Raw genomic sequence first — 23013 nt, 5'->3', positions numbered from 1 at the left:
TTCTAGAGAAGTAGTAGACGTGTGTAATGTTGATGATTTACTTTTAACGCTGTTTAGTTAGGTGTCTTCTGCTCTTTTATAGCAAGAACTTCATTATTTTAAATGTATGGTTAGATACCGTGGGGTTACAAGTAAAACGCACTAAGTCAAAAAACAACGTTTTGAGTTATTTACAATTTTAGTTTTCTATCACATTTTAAAATTCGCTGAACACACTATTTCAATTACTGACATTTTTTTTTCAAAAAAGGCATATTTAAAGATATAATTTCAATACTTAAACATGATTTATGGTGTACCATCTACTTACAGTATTTTGAAAAAATAGTTCAAATTTGACTTGGTGCTATTTGCTCGTTAACTTTTTCATTTATTTTTATTATGTAAACAAAGAATACAGATAAAATGAAATATAAGATGAATCATATTGTATGAGCATATTTAGCTTCATTTTTTAGATATCTTGTTCTTCTAAATCAGAATCCTCTACGTCCGCCTCTAGTAAAATATCCTTAACTTGAGAATCGCAAGGAAGAAACCATGAATGAAACACTTCTGGAATAACTAGTTTTTTGCACATAGTCAACAGATTTTCAATTTTAGTTTTGCTTATTCCGCATACAATTGCTGTAGACCATCTTTAAATGACGATTCACCGGATGGTCTCCCGTTGCGGTAACTTTAATGCCCACATACTCGCTGCTATAGTCATATCTGTATGAAATAAAATTTGGTTTGGTTTTTTCATATTTAAAGCATTTGACTTTGAGCCAGTTTACTTTTACGCCATTTTCGTCAAGGGATTTGTTTCTTAGCAAAGCAGCTGATAGACTTTTCAAATCTAAAAATTCTCGAAAATTGATCTCTTCTGTTTCGTACGGTGGTTAATGTTTATTTTTTCCTCTAGTTGAGCGTGCCAGTTTAAAAATATTCATCCAATCATTCACACAAAAACCAACAAACCTTTTTTTACGCTCAATTGCGCTGTGCATTGAGTCTACCTCCATAAACGAGTGGCTGCTTTCCAACAATTTTTGTTCTGTTACGTCAATTTCCAAATTTTGAACAGCATACAGCATTAGAGCCGTAATTTGTTGGTTACGATTTTGTCCACCGCAGAATATAGCACTAAATGTTTTACACCATGTGGTAAATTTTTAAGATATTTGAGGACGCATGTTCCGATTTCGCAACTACCTCGTTTTCCATTGATCTCTGTCGAGCAATAACAAAATGCTCTATTAGGTGATGCTGCCACATAAATGGTTAAATTATACTTAATTAATTTCCGCATGTAATACATTAAAGATGCGCCAGATGATGGAATTTGTAGAGCGCTTTGCAAGTCGAATGAAACAGTCATAAAAGATTCGTCGTCTTTAGCTCTTTCTTTATCTGCAGCTTTAGCATTTTGGGCGTCAGTTTCTTTTTTAAAGTACTACTGCTTTACATCTTGCCATTTTCTTGGGTTTTCTTTTCGTGGGCGTCTTGTAAGGGGGTACTGAGCTAACAACATTATAAAGAATAAAATCTTTTTTTCTTTCATAAGATGACAAATTCCAATATTTTGTACAAATCGTTTTTCTTTCACCTTCAGAATTTTTTCGCAGCACATAAATCTACATTTGCAATTAGCTTGTTTGGGCTGTTTACCAGGCTGCACGACACCTTTGTAGTTTTTGTAAGGAAGACACTGGTTTTTCAAATTTCTATTCTTTTGTCTTTTCCAGGTTTTTGGTTTTGCTTCTCTCCATCTACTTCCTCCACTTCTTTTTTCTTTATTTTCTTCTGTATGCACTTCTATTACGCTATGGTTTTCTATTATTTCATTATCTGAATCAGAGCAGCATAAATCCGACTCATGAGGTTGATAGTCCTTATCAACCACGGAATCATCACAATCACTGGAATTATACTCATATTCTTGAGGAATACTTGCTTGATTAGAAGTTAAAACAAAATAAATCTCTAACATAACATTAGGACATTGTACGAGTAATAACAGATTTTACCGCATCATTAATGTAACAGTCCGTTTGCTGTTGATTAGCTATAAAACTACTGTTAGGCCCATTAGGTGCTACATCTAACTCTCTACTAGGAGTGAAGCAATGATTGGATACCATTTCCAATATCTTTGCGCCACGGCACGGGAACACATTTTTAAATAATTAAACACTTCTTCGTGCACGTTCGTTCCGTCGAATATCAACCGTTAAACTAACAAAACGCACTACGTTCTGTAAAATACGACGAAATTTTCCGCTATGCGCTTTTGGTACAAGTAAAAAGCACTAAGGCACTTAATGCCTTTTACAGAACAAATCTGAAATAGAGTAGTATTAGTGCCTTTTGACAGTTGATGGATACTATAACCTAATACGTCAACGACTTGACGCTTTCTGGCAGACAACGGCTACAAGGAACATGTGCCACAACCGAGTAAACCTCATTTACGGAAAAAGTGGACTTGGTGCCTTTTGCTTGTAACCCCACGATACGCATTCAACAAGTTAATTTTCCACAAAAATCCAAAATAATTTAAGCTTGACAGTTGAAAAATGTTAGTAAAATAAAATGTACTTTTTAGATAGAAAACTTCCATTACCCGACCACTACTCGATCTAGGTCGACATTTGAATGAACCGACAACAATAAAATAAAATTGAATAACAATATGAAACGTAAGCTTCTAAAAAGTGTAAGTGGCTTTGTATATTAATGCTTATTCGGGAAATATAAATTCCTAATTGGATTTATTTCTCATGTTTCCTTATTATCCCATAAAACAATTTCTTTAAGTGCGTCTGTTTGGTAACAAGGCGACACTAGCAAAAAAAGTACATTAACGACAAAGCACACCTTATTCAGTTATCTCGAGGGAAATGATAAATTGCCACCTAAATTAGGAATAGCTGGAAACGTAACGTAATATGAAACAAAATAACGGAGAGCTAATGTCGCTCTAGATACCTGTGTATTGCGGGAGGTGATGATGTTTCTCCAAGTTACATGGCAAGCGGTAATAATCCACGATCCTATGGGAAGTATCCGCATGAAACTACTAAAACCACAATAACTTCGTTTTAAAGCCTTTATACGTTCACTTCTTTAATTTTATATAAACAACATATACTAAATGGAATTCGTTGTAATTGAGCTTAGACAGGAATTTCGAAAAGAGTAACATAAACTGATTTAACATACAAATAATGTAAAAAAAATATTTCATGTTGCTCTTTTTGCTATTAATCTGTCACACTTTTCCTCCATAATGACAAGTTTGTAAAGGGGCTAGCTCTAACAAAAACATCTTTTAAAAAGGGCATTTGCTCTTTAGCGGTTTGGCAATCTTTACTTATGTCAAGGTACTTGCCTGAAACACCCTGTACAATAGCCGAAATGTACAGGGGAAGGTTACACAAGAGTAAGACACTTAATGAATGTATGCTTACAATTTTGAGTCAATGGCTGAAAAAAAGACAATCCATTCCTTAGAATAAAAATTAGTAACAAAAATGCCTACTCTAAAAACATCAAATTCTGTGGGTTTCTTTTTAAATTTTGATTTCTGTGTATTTCCAACTGTTTCGCTTCACTATTTTATTAACATACCTCTCTTTCTCTTCTAAAGCTTCATTGAACCGGGTGCAGGTTAAAATTTCGGATTTTTTGCTTCTTTTGCAAGTTTTTTCGTTAGATGCCCTCCTTGGATATGAAAGAATTGGTTGTGGTGTAATTAGAACTACAGGAGAGGTGAGATCTTTCAGGTGGTGTGGAAGGACGTTTAAATAGAATGATTATTATCAATTTGAATGCCCGCATTAGGGTCAAATTCGAATTCTAATTACAAAATAAGTCAGTAAAGAAGCAAAGTCATCACCGCCAAACTTTTGTGGGTTATACGGCCATACACCCGTTGCTTTTTCAACATTCGATACGATAGCATAATATGTTATGCAGTTTTAAATAAATCTGCGACTTCAGGTGCTAGAGATAAAATGGGGGTTTTTTTGCATTAATGGATAACAGCTAACCTACGATACGAGGAATGGTTGTATAATATTAAAATGAAATGGTTTTTTTTACTTGCGCAATACGTGTACACTATGCGTTGTTGATAGTGCACAAAAAGGTAGTTTTTAAATCAGTACCATAAGAAAAAGAATTTAACCTTTATTGATCTTATGAATGAGCAAACCCAGCAGAAGTTATCGATGGAAAGCTCCAGGAAACAGAAATAAACATAAGAATAGGAAATTATTATTTCGTGCCTTATGACGACTGCAAGGACCAAAGGTATATTAGTCAAGTTATAAAAAAAAGCAGAAGAAAATGAAGCCAATATTTTGTATAAAATATGATTCCTAAATTTAAAGAATGATAATTATATTTGGCTAAGGAAAGATTTATAGTATGTAGAAAAAGGATTCATCTTGTATGGACCGGTGAATTTGTTAGGAAGCGGTCCTTTTCAAGTTAGTAAAAGCCAAAAAGCTGCAATTCAGAAACGCTATACTGAACTTTATCACAAGCCAAATAAATCAAAAAATAAAATTATTAGTTTGAAACGCACCTAAATTTGTGTCGCCAGAGGTGCGCGTTCTCTCTAAATACATACAGTCAAATGGGTGCGTTCGGCGCAAGAGAGGAATGGACAGGTTTACTCTTTGGAATCAAGTGGCGGGGGGGAGGAGGTTTGATGTTTATGTGATGTCCAGTAGACGATATCTGTTCTTCACTCAATTTGTATTACAATATACCATCTCACCCATATTAAGAAATCTGTAACACTTGGATGGCCTCTAGCGGCAAAAATAACGAACTAGGTAAATGAACTCTACTACAAGAACAATTTAAACTTAAACTGGTGGATTACCAAGGAAATATCTAGATGGCGTAAGAATATCAAATATACATGAGAGTAAGAATCAAAAAGTTACTTAAATGGTATTTAAATTAGGAATATCAATTGGCAAAAAAGTAACAATTTTGAAAATTTACTTACATTGTTCAAGACGGTCAGTATGGTAACGCTACGATTAGTGGAGGGAGCAGTTAACGCCTTCATAACCTGTTGTAATTGTAAGAGTTCATGTTGTTAAATTGCCAGGGGCGGTTCGTTGAAGTTAGGACTCGGCATGTAAAAATAAGTGTTATTAACAAGAATCCTTCTTTCATTCCTTCAACTACTAAAAAGTATACAGTCCACTTCTAAATGATTAGGATTAAACACAAGATATACTTACATTGTTTTATACACTGAGGTATCTTCTTTAAAGTTCCATATAACTTCGATTACATTCACAATTCGTATTTACTTTGAACATGATCCTAAGTCTACTAATAAAATACGAACACTACGTTTTATGGATTAGGCACCAAGACCCTTTGGTAAATATTTTGAAAAGTTCATGTTACACAATATGATCGGTACATTTTTTCGGAAAAGTTTTCAGGAATATACTATTGAGACCTTGCCGTAGTTAGTTGTATGGACTGAAAATAAATGGTAGGTATTTTATAATTTAAGACCGTTGTCATCGTTTCTTGTTTTTGAGAAGTTATACAATTATTAGTTGGAGCAATATGTACGTAATGTATTAATGAATGAGAATAGTTAATAATCTGGTCCAATTATACGTGAAAAAGGAGGAAGGATAATCAGATAAAATAACGCAAAAACATTCGCGCTGTTAAAGTAGGAGTAAAGCTCGCAGTTTATGACGTACCAGTGTAATGTATTTTGCAACATTAACATTGATACAAATTAATGTGCCGTGGAATTACGACAATTACCCTTCCTTAACGCAAGCGTCATGTTTTTGTTGCATAATTTCTTCCTTGAGTTATCTACTCGTGCCGAGCGACTTATAGCAACCTGATTTTTGTTTTAATTCAACCGACTGTTTTATTAAAGGAATAGCAATAAAATTAACATCCAATTATGAACGCCTGTAAATTTGGCCGTATTGTGAAAATTTCGGGCGTGAATGTAGCGCTTTAAATGCAAAATGTGCGTTTCCTACCTACCGTGCTGTGGAGTAATGATAGGAATAATTACAGTTATAAGACGACGAAATGTCTGTGTGGCTTTCCTGGTTGGTAGATCTATAATGTATGTAGTTTTATCTTCCAAGTGATTTCCCTTTAGTTTCCAATGGCTTGTAAGCGGATTGAATAGACTGTTACTTACAGTTCCTCATAAAGAATTTACAAAGCCGGCTCTTTTATGACTTAGCCCTTATTTTCACTTTGCTGTTATTTTCTTAACAACTAAGGATTTAGTGCTCTTTGTAAATTTCCTTTTACATCTTCTGTACCGATAGAATCTAAAAAAGAATGCATTAGCGGAAGTAACTCTATTTTAGAATGTGCCAGTGACATACGTATTGTACATTGATAGTAGTGATACCAAATATCAATAAATTGCGATGTGGAAAATGCAGTTTAAATTACACACGAGTACGCTTTATTTGATATTTAAATATACTGAGCTATTCATCTCCAAAATTGCAGAGAGAATTAACAATCACAATGTGATAAGTTACTAAACATGTAAGTATAAACGACGTTTGAATAAATGCTATTGATTCGACGATAGTTATAAAATGGGTCCTTGGGTCCCTATATTATTATATAAATCGCACAAGAACGAATAGACGTTGAATAAAAATACTTGAAATTAGAAATCGAAATAAAGCTTTGGAAATTGATGACAATTTCAAACCCTGATTTCGGAACCGTATTGAAACTCTTGTATATTCATCAAATCAATCCTATCAAATAAAATCAAATTTATTCTCCAGTATAAACATTTGTAATACCATTGAATAAGTAATTCTTATTGAATGATAATACCTACATTGTTGCTAACATTTATACAGGGTGTTCCATATAAGTATGTAACAAAAATTTGGGTGGTAAAGGGAATCAAAACAAGCACTTTCTACAAATAAACCGAGGGACCAACGTGTTTCGTTTGGAAGCTACACTCAAAAAAGTGGTGAAATTTGCAGTTCAGGAACTCAGGTACTAGATGAGTTTTTACAGTTTCTTTGACACGGAATGGGATTTGTACGATTGGCTCCACCCCCTTGTAGTTGGCGAGTTGAATTCTGCACGGACCGCTCACAGACTTCAAAAGTGGGCGTCGTCTTAAACGACGCTTCAAAACCTGCCTGTCTGAGTAACGAGTGCAACAGGTGCTCTTTTAAGAGCCTGCAGGATGTCCTCCGCAGGCGTACCCAACCCGGCCAACATCGCCGCTGGCTCCGAGGATATCTGTGCAAACCACGCTTAGTTTTATATATAGGTGAAGTGGTTATCCGGCTTTATGGTTCAGTGGTAGAGCGTTGGACTATAAATCCGGAGGTCGGGTGTTCGAACCTGGGTTGGGGTGAATTTTTCATCTGTGGCAGAGATGGGAATTACCTTAGACCAGTTTCGAGCATTCTGCCGGCTACTCCGAATTAGGGTTTCCTGCAGTTTTCCTAATTCGTAAGGTAAATACCGGAGTAGTATATAACAACTTAAGACCTTCTGCAGAGGCACTTCTAAAAAGCATTATGCGGGTCACTCTGTAATTGGGCGCTAGCCTGTTGAGGGCCCAGAACGAGAGGGATAATAAATAAATAGAAGATTCGCGTTAGGATCTGAACTTCGCATTTTGCACTTCATTATGACGTGATTTATTTATTTATGTACGACTGCTTAATAATGCGCTGATTACAGTCGCAATTAGTGGCCATAATTTGCAATATTATGGCCTAGTCCATAATGATAAAGTGAAACGGTCGCCAGTCAATGTGACAGTCGTACTTAGGTGCCAATCCAAGGTGAATTCAAGTATTTTAGAAATACCTGACAAATGCGTAACATCTGTTGTCAATGATATATAGATTTTATCGTTTATTGAATTCCATGAAATTTTCATTTTTAAGGGTTGTTGCAGTCGTACATAAAGCTTTGTATATATCGCGTCCATAAATAGGCTTTATGGGGACTCGCCTTGTTTATTTGTTTGTTGTTTAAATAAACGGCTCGTCTATAAAGACCCAGTTTATGTACTTGATATATAAATATCTATTATGTTTTCTAGTGAGTCCAATAAAGTCATATTATTATCTTCCTTGATGGGTTCCTAAATAAGTTACTGATCGACAGTATTACTGTTTATTGCATTTTACCTATGATGTTTAGTTCTTCTGAGTTTGAACATGAATTTGGGTATGATTCCTGTGGTTGACATAATCATTGGGTGGATTTGTACTTTCTCTTCTTTCCAGAGTTCTTTTATTCTACCTTTAGATCTTGATATTTTCATATTATATATATATATATATATATATATCCTCCGTAACGAAATAAAAGCAATGACTCGTCCGCCTGTGCAATAAAACGGCGCCTAAATACTGGAACTGGAAAGAACCAATCAGGCGTTCGGGGTAGCCAGAACGTTGAAGAACAAAAAACCACTCACCTGACATCCAATATCGCCAATAATTACTCAGATTGGAAAGAAAGGGAGGAATGTGGAGACCCGCAGTGGATGCGGATCGGAACGAGAAAGAAGAGTAGGCGTTTGTCATTAGATAGAGAACTGTCTATGAGTCAGATGTGTTTGTTGGAGTTGAAATAAAAAGCGTATTTCAAATAGTGGTGTTTTACTGGATTATTACATATTACTTATAAATTGAAATTTATATCAATCCAATCCATGTGCGCAGTACAGAATTGTTTCATGCAGATAAAACTATGAAAACAGTTGTCTCATAAACGTTTCAACTAATTACAAATCATGGAACAATAAACAGCGTGTGTTAATTAATAAATCATATTTAATAGAGCACGATGAGGAAGTATTTTTATTCGATAGAGATATATCTGAAAACTTCCGAAGATGAGTTATGATCTCGATCTGACTACAAAAAATTGTAGTTTCAAGAGCACTACGTTGATTCATTACTCATCGAAACCATAATTGATTTCATCTTATACAAACTTCGACATGTCGGAGATATTAAATTATGTTGACCGATGTCAGGCTGATATATCAACATTTTTGTAGACATTCATCCAATATGGAACATATATCTAAAATCAGCACATATTATATCGATCTGTTACATTTTGATGCAATCAGAATTACGTTGGCTTGAACACACGTAAATAAAAATGTTGTCAACATTACTTGTAAAAGTGTGTGTTAAGCTTTTAGCATTTCTTTATTTTTACGTTAAATAGTTCTTACAATAAATGCATTTTTTTCCAGGCTAAGGTCTATTGTGTATTTAATTACAAGAAAATGTCAGTGTAAAGAAGGGATTTTGACAACGTGTTCGGAAAGATGGGATTAGCATTATATTGGGCGTAAAGCCTACATATGAAGAGACTAAAAATTCATTCCAACGTACAGATTGAGAAACTTGTAGAGGTGATAACGCTAAGTGGCGTTATTATTAATTATTAGAGTTTACCGAAGTTATTTAAAAAGATATTTCAAAATAAATGGCATTTTATTATGGCCACTTTTTTCCCTCTACAACATGATAGTTTTAAATTATAAGTCTGACGTTTAATCTCCGTTTAACCATCATTAACTTTGTTTTTTCTTATGGAAGTCTTTTCTACTTTTTGTGTCATTATATAGAGCATTTTTTTTATTTCAAAAATGGCCAAGATTAAGGAATTAAGACTCTGCTTTAATTGCCTATCTAAAGTGAAATACTGAAACAGCACCACACTCTTTTGCGTATAAGCATAATATGTCATTTTTCCTGCAATATTTGTCCTTGGATATGACTAGTTATTTGCACTTCACTGAATTTCTTTTGGTAAAAGTACAAATTTCCATTTTCAAGCGGACTGCCTAACATTATAATGGGGAGTTATCAACAAATTTAACAATTTTTAGTTGCAAATCGTTTTTATTGCTTTGAACTCAATATTCTTAGCAGCTGCAAGTAAATTTAGTAAATGGTATTAAGAAGTCACTGTAACACGGGAGGCGAGTAACAAAGTTATTATTTCAGGATCATATCCCGGAATTACAATTTCGGCAAGTGTATCACAAGGCGTACAAGTCCTACAATTGTTAGAATATATACTTGTAGCTCTTTCATAACACAACTCATTTGTATATACCGAATTTAGTGGGACTTGTAGACAGATTACTTGTAACTTGTTACAATTGTATAGTTTGTGTTACAGGCTCCAGGTCATTATGACTATAAAAGTGTACATTCACTGCACAATTAACAATGAATAAATATGTGTAGGTATATGTAATCGTTTTTACTTACGCGTAAATGTTTTTTATTTCATACTATCTAGTAATCGCCGCTTTCCCAGACTGATTTGAGTCTGGTAAATCGTATTTTACCAGACTGAAAATTTTTACCAGACTGGAAATTTTGCCTAGCAACCGTAACTGACATCCATCTAAACGTGATATTTGATTGATTGATTGATATTGATATTTGTCAAACTATTGTCAGATCAAACAAATCAAGTGATCGACTTTTGCTTTTATTTTAATGTGTACCTACAACATTCTAATCAAAAAGGTATTTTAATAGAAATAGAGCAGTATGAAATAAAATGTTTTACTTTATTTGTATGTTAAATCAGTTAACGTTACTCGTTTCGAAATTCCTGCCTCAGCTACGCTTCGGCAGTAAACATCTCACTCGTTAACGTAAACCTTGATTTACCATACTCATTTGTAAATAACTATGAACAGTTGTACAATACAATCATTGTAGCACCGAAATAGAAAAACACCTTTATTACAAAGTTTTGTACTACTTACAAGATTATATGAAGTTACACCAAAACACAGTGGGTGGACAGCTGTGATAAATTCTAAATTCACACTTTTGGAATCGCCTAAAGTTATCGCGTCCGTTGTCGGTTAAACGGAGTAAAGTGTACAAATCAGGAAATTGCTTTTTAAAAACGTTTGCACATTGTACTTAATGTGAATCTAAATTTGAAGGAACAATGGCCAAAGAACCTGGTGTCGATCATACGTATACAGGAGTTTTGCAAAAACTGTGTCGCATCCAAAAAACGCAGATTACTTGAAAGTCAAAAAAACGCTTTGCTGAAACGGATTATTTCTTCAAAGGAATCTTTGTCGTCATTGCGAGGACAGCGAATGAACGAGGTGATGCAGAATCAAGTTAGTTACCGATGGTACTACTGTGGGGGAAGTACAGTGATCCATTTATGATTGTTATTGAACTCAATCAGTCCATCACAACTATCGGTTTACAATAATTGTTTAACAACAGATCTGCCATCTGTATGCATATATACCACTGGAGGAATTGTAAAAAAGAGACCGTTCATCCAAAAATATTTTCTTATACAATGTAAATGTGTGTGATGAAGTATTCAATTTGCAACATGTTATCAGAACGTCATAATGCCACAGCAATATTTCATTCTCTGAACAGTTTTTTAAAAGCTAGTGGTTCCGTTAGATTCAGCTTACCCAAAGGGACGTTTGCGACTATTCTCTTGCTCTCTCTCATTTCTGCCCTTGTCCAATGTTTGACACAATTTCCGTCTCTTCATGAATATTGACAAAATAATAAACTGTCCAGCAAATGTGTAAATGCCGCTTTGTTTTGTAAGATGCGCTATTATACATGCTGTTAAGATCATTGCCTCGTGGAGACCTTTAAAGAGAGTTACAAAAAGAATCCGCCAGTTGTATATTCGGAGCGTTTATTACATCATTCAAAGTACAAGTATTACCTATTAAGAACAATTTTATTTATGTCTACATTTCCAGCAATTTGCTTTTCAATGTTAATGATTGCCAATGAAGAGAGCCTATCGTTCGTCATTTTATTGCATTAAGTAACTTTCAAGAAGGCCGAGGCGGTGATAGAGGACGGAGATGCCGAAACGGAGGAGACCAAGGAGGAATGCTATAGATCAGCGGTCGTCCTAGTTAATAGGGCACCAGAAGAAAGAATGGATGGGATGGGATGGATATTGGACGATGCAGGGTGAGGAAAAGGGTAGATGTGCAAAAATGCCAAAATGCTGGGACACGCATGGGAGAGAAACACAGTGTAACAAGCAAAGCAAGCTGAATAAATGCTTAAACTGTGGCCAAGAAGGCCACTATAAAGTTAAATGCACGAATCCTAAATGGTGCCGCGGTGTGTGAGTCTGACGGTCACGCACCATGGACGTTTCCTTTAGTAAGGATACTCTTTCGACATCGAGTACATTCAGTTATATTGTTGTCCTTCTTGAAATAGTCCCAAATAAAGCTTCGCTTAGACATTGTACATTCTGTTAAAAAATAAAATATTTAATTATACTTAAGATCTAGGTACTTGAATACCATGGTATTTTCTAAAAAAATTCAATATGCTATTCAAAATAATTTGACATTTTGTCTTGAACCCATAAACAGAATAAACGAATTTGGGCCAGGAAAAATCCGTATGCTATACAAGAAACTCACACACAGTGGCCCGGAAAAGTTAACATTTGGGCAGGCGTGATAGGCAACAGTATTTTAGGGCTATTCTTCATACACGGCTACCTCATAAGTGTAAAATACATGGAACTTGTAGTCATGCAAGTTGGTCAAGATTAACATGAAGTTGGTAGTATTTTCCAGCATGCATCTTTATTATTAGGGAAATAATTTGAGATACTTTTCGTAGTACACCATAGGATGGTAAGATATGAAGTAACGGAAATCATTTCTGGCGACGGTGGTGTAGAGAAGTATATTTGTTTGATGATACTTGAATGCAATCGGCGAAGTAAACCAAAACCTGCCAGCAAATTAACTGCAAGAGTGTTAGAATTAGCTGATATTGAAAGAACAATAAAAAATTATAAACATAAATGAATAACTACAATTTTCCGAGAGGCGCCTCGAGTATGTTCAGCCAAATTTCAATGTAAACAAATATTAAATTGAATTTTTCGCCCCTCTCGAAGCATTTCCGGACTGAACCAATTACCCGTCACAAACCACTTTTGTAGAATGAAAAATCAATCGAACTTTCGAGCGTCATGTAAACCTTCCGAATTAATCGCTGGAAACAGCAATGCAAAGGCAATTATTGAGAATGTCATTACCATTAAACCTTTATGAGAAAAATCCATTCAACAGATGCAACCACAGCATCAATACGCTATAATTAAGTCTTTATAGGTAATGAAAATTTTAAATTGCTTCATTAATAACGGTATGTCGAAAACGTTGCCGGCAGCGTAAAGCTTAAATTATGCGGCTGGTTTTACATTCAGGTTGTTAAGTTGACACTATCTCATTAATTATTTGATAATCATATTAGATTATACCTCGTGGCGGGATGCAATCTTTCAATTCGCGCAATTCGTCGTGGTGCCATCATCCGCATAATCCAAAAACTGTCTATAATAAGTATAAATCTAACAGGTGATTAAGGAAAATTAATGTACAACGTAAATACCATTTCTCAAATCCCCTCATCTATAATTGTGAAATCTTTTTTTTTTCTGTTTTGCGTTCGTAAGACTTTTATAACGAAAGCATTTGGGTGTCGTAATGTAGAAAGATGGTATGGTTTGCAAAGGAAGATTGAATCTGGATGTTTAGTAGAAACCAATCTGCCATCTCCTCAGTGGCGAATTTACACAATTGCCGCCTAGTGCAGAATGCGATCCCCCCCCCCCCCCCGCTCAATCCTCTACCACAACCTTGAACCTCCGGACTTTGGATGAAGTTGCCGGTAGGTACATACATATTGCAATTGTAATATGTATATTTAAATCCTTGCCGTAATGTAACAGTAATTTATTTAAGAGAACAAAATAATGATGCAACTATATGCTCGGTTATAATACAGAGCTACCTATAGAAACTAATATGATCTAATTAATATGTACTAACCTAAATAATAGTGCACCTTAGCATCTTAACACATTGACTATTGAACCGGCAAAAAAGTTTCCAGCACTTAAATTAACTTCCTTCGTGCCTTTAAGGTTGAAAAGGAATCAATAATAGCATCAAAGTCCAATTTCTTTGTCAAGTTCGACTCTATAGTCAAAACGGCGATATTTGTCAAGCGTGACTGATTCATCGTTGATCTTGAACAGTTTTTTATTCTTTTCAGTAGGGGAGACCGGGTATGGTTGTCACAAAATTTAAAAAATTTTTTTTTGGGTACACTTAATAAGTTTGGGTTTATTTCGTGATATGTATATTATGATATGTATTGAACTATCTTTTGCACTAATAACTTTTCTTTTAATAGTAACAGTAACATTATTTTTTATTTTTTTTATAGCTGTGTAATTTGTGACAACCATACTCGTTTCGGGGATGGTTGTCACATGAATAGGGGTTGGTTGTCAGGCCTACTTTTTTACAAAAAGGTCATCCAAGCATACAACGAAACACTTTATTAACACATTAAACACACAGTAAACGAAGCAAAATGCAAATTTCTAACTATAAGTCTACTTCATCCTCGACTTCTTCAGAGAGTTCCGACTCACAATTGTGGCAAACAAAGCTAGCGTCCCCCGGAGTGCACGCCAAATGAGCCCATTTTTTGCACTCTGTGCATTGCACCCAAACTTCTTTCGGTTTGCTGTTCCGATATGCATCTAAACAAACAATGCAGAAGCAATCCTCGTCGTCATCATGCGGTCGCAATTTTTTTTTCTTTTCTTGTGAGTTTTTTTTTCCGAAAACCTGTCTCTTGGTTTTTTCCGGTTTCTTCTTGGCTTTCTCTTCTTCCAGCAATTTTTTTTCAGGTGTATCCGTAAGGACAGCGGTGCGTCGTCTTTTTGCAGAATTTTTATTTTTTCTGGGCCCGGCTTTTGGCAGTGGTCGTATCGCAAAAGGAGAAAGTATTAAAACACCATCAGGTTGTTTACTGCAAGTAGACGGTTGACTTTGACCTTCCTTTGAAGTGCTAGGACCAGGTTGTGGAGATTCCTCTCGACGAGCCGTGGCAGTTGCATTAACGGGTTGTGGTAGAACATTGTTTGACGTATTTTCTTCAAGATTTGGGCGATCGATGACGTAACTTGGTGCAAAATCATGATCCGAAAAAATATCCCGATTGAATGGAAATATTCCACACGCTCTAAAACCTGCTTGAGTATTTTGAGGTGTGAAGCTCAATGGAAAGGCAGATGCCACGATTTCAGGTATATCGTAAATGGTCATAGTTGACCCAGGGTGGTTGATCATCCAGGAATCAGAAACTGAATTGATATATTTTTTGAAAGGCCCGTATACACTTCTGTCCAGTGGTTGAAGACGATGTGAACAATGGGGTGGAAAAGAGAGCATCACCAACCCATTGTTTTTAGCATAGTTCAAACCCTCTATCGAAAGGTGTGAGTTATGATTATCCAAGAGCAATAAACATGGTTGATCTTTTGAGCACTTTGTCATCTTAACAAAATGCTGAAGAAATTTGCAAAAATGCTCCTCATTCATCCATCCAGAAGGGTTACAAGATCCAATACAACCGACTGGACCACCTCTGATAAAATGCTCTTTATAGTGCACCCTTGGGAAAATAAATAGGGGTGGAATGAAACCTCCAGTAGCAGAAACAGCAGCTGCCATTGTTACCAGTGATCCCCTTTCTCCAGATGTTATTGAGCCAACCTGCTTAAAGCCACGTCGCGCCAACACTTTGCTGGGTTTCTGCAGCGTAGTAACCCCGGTTTCGTCCATGTTCCATATATTTTGGGGTTCGAATTTGTAACGGTCCATTACAGAAAACAAATTGTTAAAAAAATCGGAAACATTTTTTCTGTTGAAGCTAGACGCTCGCGCTAAACTCGTTGGTTCAGGAGATCGAATTGACAATGTATTATTGCGTTTCAAAAAACTGGAAAACCAGTCAGGACCAGCTTGTTTCAACTCCACCCATTTGTCAGGCACCTTGATTTTATTTGTAATTGCTAATTGGTATGCTAATTTGCGCACATCTTTTGGACTAAGCCCAAAATACATGTCAGATGCTTGCTTAATATACTGCACTAGTTCATTTTCTAAGATTTCCGACAAAATCATTCGATTTTTTATGTAACCAACAGATATTGATGGTTGTGGGGAATCACTGTCAATATCTTCATCACTAAATTTCAAACAATATCTTGAAAGTGTGCGATAATTGATATTGTATTCAGCTGCAACGCCTTTTATGGATCTCCCTTCGCGCTTAACAAGACGAACTGCGCGAAGCATGACATCAGGCACAACTTCACCTCTAGTGGTCTTCTTCATAAAAGAACGGGGCATTCTGTTGTCTATGGATCGACAGAAAAGAAAATTACAGGCAATCACAATGTGGGGTTGGTTGTCACATGAGACAACCAAACCCATACCACAACTTTAGGGAAAAAAATGTTTAGGAAAGTTTTGCAACTCTTTACTTGTCCGAAACTTTGCAAAATAAGTGGTTAATTATATATCATTCACGCAGTAAAGTATCTAAACAACAACTGTATACATACCGGATAATTTTGACATAAAACACGTTCACAAAATTTTACTTTCAGTCGACTAAATACGTTTTTAGTCGATAACACTCGTGCATCATCTTACAATATCCCTCTCCAAATGCACACGACGGTAGTTTATGCAACTCTTCATGCATGGAAGACGCATTGTATGTTCCATGATGTCTGCATCTCTTACAAATCGAATTGTGACAACCAAACCCGGTCTCCCCTAATGAAAAGGACCTTTCCGCCGAACAGTTTGATGCCGGAATGATTATAAAAAGTTTTGCCGCTATACCAATGTATGGGTATACATCTCCAAGTTTGTTGTCTTGCAGGACGGTATACAACTGTTGAAGATTTTTTGGCCGTTCCTCTTCCTTCATTAGTTTCAAAAATCCAAAAAAGTGTAAACATTCATTCATAAATTCTTTTGCCGATGGTAGATCTTGTACAAAGTGCACAATTTCTTACAGCGTTCACCAAGGTCAGTCATATTAAACTCTTCTTTTCCACTATTCGTAAAAAATCCGAAAAGGTAGTTTAGCTCATCATATGAAGTTTTCCTTTTTTCCATTTTATTAATTAGTCTGTCCAGTATTACGTAATAAGTGTTTACTCTAAAATTTTGTCGGCCAGTAAATTGAATTTCTCCCTCTTCTCGAGTTTCATCTGCATGAAGTTTCCTTAATTTCTTTCTTTTCGTTTCATCTTCATATACCGTCACTTCAGACTTGAACAGAGCTCTATTTTCATAAATGCCGAAATTATACCCTGTTTTTAAACTTTCTCCCTTTCTCAGGGATGTACCTTATGATAACATCCAATTGGTCTACATGAGAAATATCTGGCGTTGAATCTATTATTAGGGAGAAATACTTTGCACGTTTGATTTCCGTTACCTTCTTGGCCATTAATTCTAGAAATTCCTCGTAGATTGTGGAAGACAAATATCAGGTTTGCCCTTGACCTGGATTTCCATATTTAGAAATGTGAGCCACTAAAAAAAGGGTCGAATTCGGATATTAATTCAATACACATAATAAAGTTGCCGCAATTATGTGTTTCTCCAAATCTCTCATGATGGCCCCTAAAGGGTAAACCGGAGGCGGCGAGTGAGCGAACAACTGTAACTACACGTTTCAAAACTTCCCTCCAATAAGCTTGCTCATCCTCAATTTGCTTGAAAAGTTCAGAATCAATCCTTCCCGAAACGTTACTTCTCCTCTTCATTACCAACATACATGACTTATGGTCTGAAGAATTCTCGTGGCTGCTCAAATATTCATTTCCATGTTTCCAATCATCGAGCTTAGAAACACCTCCAAAGAGTTGGCATGGTACACAAAAAAGTTTCCAAGAACTTTCTGAGTACATGAGGTATGATCTTTTAATTTCCTGGACATTAATTAGTTTGGTTTTAAACAGGTTTTGGTTAAGGTAGCGATTAATTCCTCCGCACAATCTCTTTGAACGACTAAAATTTAATTTTGATATCTCCTGATTAATTCCATGTTGTATGACTCTTTCTATAGTAATATCGTTAATTGGCCACAGAGCGGGGTCATACACAAATTCATCGTCTTTCTTTCCAAAACTAGTACTAGTAAAAAATCTGACAGATAACGTTGAATGCAGGGTAAATGAAAAACGTGCATGAAATTACGGGAGAGTAAGGGATTAAAGGGGAAAAAGAAAGAAAGAAAATAAATATAAACACGGAAAAATCCATATAGGGAAATAAAAGAGAATTTCGATATCATTTATTAAAAAAATTCAAAACTAATCAACAATTAAAGAGGGAAATGGAATGTAACAAGTAGTGCTAGAAGTTTAGAGTATACAAAGTGAATTTTGAACTAAGAAATGTAAATGTATCTCGCGGTGCAGTAAATAGTTACCAAACAGCTTCAGACGACTGAATATTTTATACATCCCCTTTTTATTATTAAAAAAAGGTATCGCAGGGTGGTGTGTTTCACATGTTTCTCATTATTTGCAACATAAGTCTTCTCATGTATCAAATAAAAACGGTGACCATGCATCTAAATGAAAACCTATGTCACGTTTGACAGTGATGAGCTAAGGAATACATTACGCACAATGCTCTTGACGAAATGTCAATACGAGTACAAAATCTGATGCATAATTTCTGTACGGATTACGCGTGTTTTATATTCCTGGTTCTTTTATAATGATTAGAATTTTTCGTTAGTTAAAAGTCTATAAAAGCAACCGTAAAATTTGCCATTTGCATCGTTGTAGAATATAATTTAGTTTTAACATCCCAGATTTAGGAAATTATATTTTCAACCTAAAGGGTTTTATCACGCATTTACAAGATTCTTGCAGGGCTTTCAGAGAAAGTAACCGACGAAATACCCTATTGATCTGCATTCAGTCCTCCAAACGATTCGAGTTTTCGACCGCTACAAATGCTACATTTTCCTTTATTATTTTCAACAAAAGATTTTTGTGTTCAAACAATCGCCGAGTAAAATTACACTATCTTTCCCTTTCATTTTGCCTTAATACAGATTTATTCACCGCACTTTTACTCAAAAATAGATCCAACGCCACGTCACGTTTCTTAAATTTGCTGATTTATGTCGCACTTAAAGCTTACATCCTTTATTTCGCTTGATGCGCTAAGATCGTCAAATTCGAAGGAAAAGGTTTGAATACGCTCTAAAAGTAAACTTTAAGGGACCCGAATTTCGCTCGCATATTTAACAATTTTAACCAAATTTAAATTAAACGGGACAGGTTTCAAGATGCCTAATTTTATGCGAATCGATACTCAATCATATTTTACTGCAGCTCATAAAAACATTAATCAACGAAAATGGATATCCTTAATGACGTTTTTAATTTCCGATGCTGTATTACCAATCTAAATATTATTGGGTTCACGTACCTTTGTTAGCACCGTTATCAAACAAATAAGGTACAATAGTATATCGTACAACAAATTTTGAAAAGTAAAGCTTTCACCCGTGTGACGGTTTGGTGGTGAACATTCCATATACATATAGGTCATACTAGTGAAAAGTGTGCTGTAGCGGTTTTTTATGTCTAATTCTTCTCCACCTTTCCTATATCTTGGGTGTGGTTATTATACAAGGTGTTCAGCGAGGAATTGAGGGACGAACTTTGTCGGGAAGTTCACCACCAAGGGTTGAAAACGCACTTGCGAAGGTAAACGATACAAAAAGATTCTCACAAAATCAAGCTTTCACTTTATAAAGAAATCCGGCTTTTTGGAAAATGGTATAAGGAAAATCCAGTTAATTGTCCGGCGGTCAGTAAGTCATGATTTTCATGAAAGATACGATTGTGGTTCGGTTTGGTAACGGTTTGAATATTTATACGCACCATAAAACGATATCGCCCAGCTACGCAAAGCCTCGTGGTTCCATCTCGGGCCCTATAATTCGGTCCAAAAGACGCTAGAACGTGGCCGGTGCGGATTGTAACCCAAAAGGCATAACTTTAAATTGGAAGAGTCCTCAGCCGGTGGTAGTGATCGGTCGACTAGTTTTTGTCAGCGGGATCTGCAAATAACCCTGTTTAAGATGAATGCTGGAGATATAGTGGACCTGACAAAGGCGGTTGAGAATCTCATTTATGAACGGTAGCGGGTAGGCATCTTTAATGGTAACATTTCGGAAATCGATACAGAAGCGCATGTGGCCATCTTTTTTCTGGACCATGGCAATTGGTGAACTCCACGGACTTTTGGACGGTTCTATGTTTTCGACTTGGTTTTCGGAGTCTGATGTCATCAGAGTTTCGGACGGGATGGTTAGGTGTATTGTTGTGGTTCTGACATCCACATTCGCGGGAGATTACTCCTCGTCCCCCACAACGAGAACATAAAAGAATGGGCTGATTCCGGTATTGTGATCTCCAATTCCCAGTTTATCCACACCTCTAGGAAACTCGGCCGTCATTAGAAGTGGCAAGTTGGTACAGCCCGTCTGGGAGTAGAAAGGTTGATCGGTTCAGAAAAATTTCCGCCGCGCCTAGGAAGATGACTGCCGCGGGATGGGCGGTGAAGAAACCCTGGCCTTTGATTGGGAGGGGCAGTTGTTTGGACATCCTGACAGTATAATTTGCACACGGATTGGAATCGGTACGTCGCGCAATCAAGACCGGTACGGTGGGGGGATTCGGTGCTGTTTCGGTCATTTGGTTGTTTTACCGTTATTAAACGGAACAGTGAACCTGAACGGTAAAGCCTGACGGACTTCTCGGTATAAATCTTCATACCTAGTTCTTAACCGCCTGAGTAAACTCAGTTACAGTACTCGGTACGGCGGATGTGTAAACGGTATTCCGGCAGTAAATTATGATGGATCCGTTCTGTCGACAGATCAAGGTTTGTAAGTGGTAATATACCGAATAGCAAGTCATTGATGACTTTATTATAAAAGAAACAGAATGGATAATAAAACAATAAATGTCTTTACACTTAAAAAAATGAATAATGGAATGGCTATTACGTTTATTTTTTTGTTTTTTTTTGCACTCGTACAAGATAAATGGTTTTAATTATATTTTTCAGTCATTTCACGTTCATTCATAGTTATAAGATGTAAAATTATAGTAAGGGTTAAGTGGTAGAGCAGGGCTTGTGGGCGAATTTCGTCACTAGCATCTGAATTTCGCCCTTTTAGTTGCGTACATAATATTTGTATAGTAAACAATGTTTTATCTAAAAATAATTGTACGTGATTAATAAATGGCATTATTATTATTATTATAATGTAACGTTACATTATTTACACATAAACCGAGTGTCTGTGCGCCCACGCTGTGTCGCTGCACAAACATGGCATCTTCTTTGAGTTCTAGACCCTTGAGCTTGCGTTTGTGGCACGGGGTATGGAAAATGCCTTTCAGTTGGTCGAAGTGGGTTATCCACGCCAGGTGCTGCGCTTCGTTTCTTCAGAGCAATGATATTTTTCAAATATCTCCGTCACAACTTGTAATCGGAAAAAGCTGGTTTATTTCCGGTTGACACTTGAAGCAACACATAAGCATTATACAAACACAAGTCCATCAAATGAAAAAACAACTTTTTGTACCATTTTAACGATTTCCTTGCACAGTCCACAAAACTAACTTGCATGTCTATTTTATCAACTGCGCCCATCTTTAGATTGTATTCTAAAACGCATTGTGGTTTCAAAATACGATTACCCGTCTGTGGATTTGCTTTTCCGGTTTCCTTCAAACATGGCTTTGACACGGAAGTTAACATTGCACAAATTTTTTATCAAGCCATTTCAAGGGTAGTAAGTTTTCAGTGTATGTACTCTTCTCCTTTTTGAATAGCTTTACGAAATTCGGGCATCCCCTTCCTGTTAGCTTTTACAGTTCCGCAACCCCCAGTTCCTTCTTTTAGTAAATAATCAGACAGTTCTGGGCTTGTGTACCAGTTGTCTACGTAATACATATGTTTTTTATTGTAGTATTCTTTCATTAGAGTATCAACAACACTTTCCATTTTCTGATCTAAGATGGTAGTTGAAAAGTATATATTATAAACCCCAAAATGTAACCACTTTCCACATCACAAATTTCAAAAAGTTTGATTCCAAATCTGTCTTTTGGAAGGAATATATTGTTTAAAAGACAGTCGCCCCTTCCATAAAATTAGGCTCTCGTCGATACATAGATCTTGAAATGGATAAAAAGTAGAGCTAAATTTAATTTTTATGTGATCAACTATAGAGCTGATTTTTCTCAAAGCGCCATCGTCCGGATTTTCGCTACTAGAAAAATGGAGGGAATACAGTATGTCTAGAAAACGGTCCCTAGAGAATACAGATGAAAAAAAACTGTACAATTTTCCGTGCATACGGAAGTCTGGTTACAGTGCACACAACAGACTATACTTTTTCTACTACTTCCACTGAAAGTTGATCTACTGAACTCACAATTAAACCAAGAAGTAACTTCGTTACGTATAAGAGCGTACCTCCTAGCACCTCTGAAAACATTGCGAAACATTCGCATCTAAGAATTCAGTTATCATATAAGACATCAGACTTAAGTTCTTTAAAATAAAAAGGACAGTATTATAATCGACTTCCTTCTGTAGGTGTATAAAACGTTGGATTTATACTTTTTAGCGGAAGCCACAATACATATTAAAATTGCGTTTTACGTATGCATTCACGGTGATTTTAAATTGCATTGACTACAACAGCGAGTACGTACTTTTACCACCAACTTTTTCGAATTAAAAATAATAGCTTATAGAATACAAGCACGTTTGAAAAACGCAACAAGAAGGTTCCTATTTCCATACGAAATCGATTGCTACTGGTCTTTCAATACAACGGTTCTGGGAATACCTACCATACATATATCGAAAGCGGCTTTTGTCAAAGTTTCGCTTTGAGAATTTCGAACTACTTGAACTAAGTAGGGATTGAATTTGCATTAATTAATTTTCTACCCTCAATATTTGTAATTTAGGGAAGCATTTCCTGATAGAAAAATTGC

General features: G+C 35.9%; 2 pseudogenes; both read right to left on the bottom strand.

Annotated features, from left to right (window-relative positions):
- Positions 1-13982: 13982 nt before the first annotated feature.
- Positions 13983-17874, bottom strand: LOC116163114 (annotated as a pseudogene).
- Positions 17875-21478: 3604 nt separating this feature from the next.
- Positions 21479-22505, bottom strand: LOC116163104 (annotated as a pseudogene).
- Between the last annotated feature and the right edge of the window lie 508 nt (positions 22506-23013).

Source organism: Photinus pyralis, unplaced genomic scaffold, assembly GCF_008802855.1.
Source record: "Photinus pyralis isolate 1611_PpyrPB1 unplaced genomic scaffold, Ppyr1.3 Ppyr1.4_LG1, whole genome shotgun sequence".
Lineage (NCBI taxonomy): Eukaryota > Metazoa > Arthropoda > Insecta > Coleoptera > Lampyridae > Photinus > Photinus pyralis.
The sequence above is the reverse complement of the archived record's forward strand: the minus strand, read 5'-3'. Positions and strand labels throughout refer to the sequence as shown.